Source organism: Ceratosolen solmsi, unplaced genomic scaffold (genome assembly GCF_000503995.2).
Source record: "Ceratosolen solmsi marchali unplaced genomic scaffold, CerSol_1.0 scaffold35, whole genome shotgun sequence".
NCBI classification, from domain to species: Eukaryota; Metazoa; Arthropoda; class Insecta; order Hymenoptera; family Agaonidae; genus Ceratosolen; species Ceratosolen solmsi.
This window is the reverse complement of record NW_011948423.1, coordinates 3,886,510-3,890,867: the sequence shown is the minus strand read 5'-3', so window position 1 is coordinate 3,890,867 and position 4,358 is coordinate 3,886,510. Positions and strand designations below refer to the sequence as shown.

At 22.1% G+C, this 4,358-nt stretch overlaps 1 long non-coding RNA gene across 1 annotated transcript; it reads right to left on the bottom strand.

Moving 5' to 3' along the window:
• Positions 1 to 1,401: 1,401 nt before the first annotated feature.
• Positions 1,402 to 3,655, bottom strand: LOC105362174 (uncharacterized). The gene is made up of 3 exons (XR_912871.1): positions 3,606 to 3,655; positions 1,588 to 1,649; positions 1,402 to 1,477 (listed from the first exon to the last, which is right to left on the bottom strand). It is a non-coding gene; the product is annotated as an uncharacterized LOC105362174 (long non-coding RNA).
• Between the last annotated feature and the right edge of the window lie 703 nt (positions 3,656 to 4,358).

Below are 4,358 nucleotides of genomic sequence, written 5' to 3'. Positions count from 1 at the left end.
AACTTGGAAACAAGTACGAGCCAAATTATAATCTCCGAAAGAAAAATTTTCACTACTCCTCCTTTATTTTATAATCTACCAGTGTATCTTTTGCCATGAGCAATCCTTTATTTTCGGGTAATTTTATAATTCTCAATAAGGTAAATCTACGACTCATATTATAATTAAGATTTATTCGATATTGTTAATAAAATTATAATTTTATTGCTCAGGCTATTTTCAATTATCAAATAATGTTCAAAATTTTTTTTCGATAATGTTTATTATACTATACGCTTATTATACCATATACTGTTTAAAATTTCATAATTCAAATATAAAAAATTTTGAGTCGCATAATTTTTGTTACCCAACGTTAATTGCGATATAATTATCGTAGCCTTCTCGACATATTCATGAATCGAAAATAATTCTACAATAAATTCTTTTATTCCATTTATCGTAATAAGAAGCTATCATTATTGCAACACATTATTTAAAATAAATAAATTTAAATTTCATAAATACAGTTATGATTGATTGTTTGATAAACATTGTCGCTATTATCCACGCATATTGTTGGTAATTTATAAATTTGGCATTTTGTATCTTTCGATAACAGCCCTATGATTAATAAAAAAAAAAAAAAAACTTTGGACAATTTGAAAATTCTCTTTTAATATTTTTAGCAAATAGGATGAATTCTTCAAATTTGAAATTGAATTGTAAAGTAAGGTGAAACGAAGCATCCTCGTCGATTATAAATGAGAAAATTAGATATTATATTTTAACTACAGCAGCTTCTATTTATTCTATTCGTATACACGGTTGTATATTCGTATGCTCAGTTGTTCTGGATATTACGAACACTCTGACGTGTATGTTTTAAATTTCGTTTGTTCGAGTTCCACATTTGTCGAGGCAGTAGAATTACCCAACTCGTGCACATCAAATGCGTTCGTTTTTACTTTAAAAGAGTGAGTAAAAAAAGTATATTGTTTGTTGCATTTGTCTTATAATATGATACACGAAGGATGTAATTGATGAGCGAAGCGATGGCTTTAAAGAAATATATTTAAAAAATTTGAGAACATTTTACATTTTATTTTACATTTTTTGAGAATGGTTTTTCTACAGATTAAATAATTCAATGGTGCGATATATGTTATTAGATATAATGAAGATTATTAATAACTTTATATTTAATAAATGATAAAATATGCCGACAAATATTTCTCATCTAATGATTATGCCAATGTCAAATGGTAAAACTTATATATTAATTATTCGATATTATTGATTTTATAATTCTAATATAAGAATTTAATGATGTAATAATGATTGAATAAATCATAAATTCAAAATTATATGGAAGTTAAATATACATATATTTTTTCAAATTATTTTGAACAATTTATATAAATGAAGTTACATTTTTATGCTTTAAAGCTGATTCGTATCTACGAATTTGCATATTCTTTTTCACTCCTCGTTATTTCTGAAAAAAAATTAATATAGTTTTGTTTGTGTTTATAATACGATTTAAATTTACATCTAAATAATGTAATTTTTATCAAAATAGTAATTTTACTCCACAAATCTATTTACCTATGGGCCGTACAAAAAGTAACAGTCGCTTCTACATTTATCCCAAAATGATGGGTCATATTCTGAAAATTACGAAAATATACACTTAATAGACACACTTAAAGTAAATAAAAATTAAATTGCCCGTAATTAATTTTTGATAAAACACAAACTAAACAATATTAATGATGGTAATAAAATAATGGTAATAAATGAAATTGAAGTAATTGAAAAAAATAACGGAAAAATAACAGAATGCAGAAGGAAACCAGGATTAACACATAATATCCGCTAATGTTACAGTAAGAAGAAAATGAATCTGTTAATGGATTCTATGGGGGCGCATTGCAATTAGCTAAAAATGACAGTTATTTTTGTCTGTCAGCTTTAAAATGAACCGTAAGAGAATTGAAAAACAATTTTCTATGTCCCAATCACATTAAATCTGCACACTAATCTTTTAACAGCAACATAACGTTTATTAAATTATCTTAAAATGTAAAAATCTTATGCCCTTCATACGGACACACATTTTTCCTTATTCTTTGTCACAGAATTTAAGCAAAAACATTAACAGCCAGTTTCAAACGATTTGCGACGTCACGAATAATTATGTTATAATTTGTTAAATATTCATAAAAATAAAGTCAACAATAAAGTCAATTGAAAGTTAAGGTAATTTAAATATTATGAAAAATGAGATAATTTTGTTAAAAAAAAAAAAAAAAAAAAAAAAAATGAATAACCAGTAACAATATAGCCCTGAAAAATTCGATTTCCATAAAATGTTCGACGAAAAATCTAAGCCAATAGAGGTCTACTATTAAATAATTTTTAAGCAGATGTATTATTTTTAATTAGCTTCAACTGATATTCTTCAATATGGCATAGATCATTGATAAATATTAAAAGTATTATGAAAGTATTATTCACAAAAAATATATGAAACCGATAGGAATATTTAATGGTATTTCATTTAATGGTAATTCATGTAATGTAATAATAGCGTTTAAAACTAATATAGTATAATAATAATAATAATAATAATAATAATGATAATAATAATGATAATAATAATAATAATAATAATATAACTATGTATATAATGTCTGAAAAATTACTTTAAATGAAGAGCAATAAGAGTTTTCTGCTTTAATTTAATTAAATTTAATTACAAAAAATCAGGAACCACGAATCATTATTTTGCATTATAAATATTTTATGAGTAGATCGGCGATAAAATTATGAATTTATGATATAAAAATTTTTAATTTTTTAGGTTCTAAACTTGTTGACGTATAAAAATATTTTTATAATATTTAATGTAATTTTAATACCACATTATAATGTTATTGATAATTACAAAATTTTCATAGGCATTTTTATCAAAGCTGTTTTATTTTTTAATCGGTTAGAATAATAACTTCATTAATTTTCAATTAATTAACTTCAAAATTTCAGATAATGTTTAAAACAATATTTTCTGAAATTTCAATTTTATAGTTCATTATGAATTCTTTTAATTAGAATACTCTATATAAAAACTTTTTCATAAAATCGAACGGAATAAAAAAGTTTTATTTTACATTTACGTACACTCAACTAATAAATATTATATATATTATAGAGATTTTGTGTCAATAGAAATAAACGTTCGTTATTAGCTGCGGAACTTTCTAATTTCTAAATATCTATAAGTGCATCCCAATCAGCAAAATTATAGCCACTATTTTGCAAAAAATGCACTTAAAACCATCATTATATTTTTAAAGAATTTTTAAAATTAAAACAATTTTACACAAGTAATTTTATGTAATAAATATTAAATAGAATTTAATGCATGTAATTATAAATTATATGCTTTCAAACCATCTATTCCCTTAACAACCTTATACGTCCATAATAACCAAAATATTATTTAAATATTAAAGCTAAATAATAATTAACAAAAAAAAAAAAAAAAACAAAGAAAATAAATAGCAAACAAAATCAGAGTTATAAATATATGAAAAAAAATTAAAATACTATATATGTCTTACGTTGGCAATCGTTTAAGCACCCTTGTAATTTTGCAGGATCGCCACATTCTGTCGAAAAATTAGAATAAAAAATTTAATAAAGAATTAATAGTTTATTTTTAAAAAAATTTAATTAAATACATACCTATGAATGCAAAATAAAATACGACCAAAACGAAGAAAAGTAAGTAATTCATTTTTAATATTATTATCTTGTGTAACAAGAATTGATACTGAATGAAAATTTTTGAGCTTTATATTTAAATGAAAAAACTAATTATATTAAAAAATATTGATATAAGTGATTCCATTATTGCACGAAGCTACAAATATTTGAATAACAAAAATATTAGAAAACAAGTCATTATGAAATTATAACATAGTTTATACCAATGTATGACAACTTTCATTATGAAGTTGGTATAAATTATCTAATGGTACATTTATTATTTAAATATTAGCTTACAAAATGATTCAAGATAATAATTAATTTTATTATTTAATTTAAATTTCATCTATTACTTTATTATTTTCAACTTCTAATTGAATTTTAATTATTGTATTTACTCAATAGAGCTAAATTCAAATTAAATTTCATAAATTATTTTATGGAATTATCAACTTAATATAGAATTGTTATTATAAAAAAAATATTTTCTTAAAATTAATAAAAAAATTCCATTATTTTTCAATGTATATAATTTTATTGATAAAAACGAAAGATATATGAATGTCGTTATAATATTTTCATTTGTATACTTATTAATTAACAAT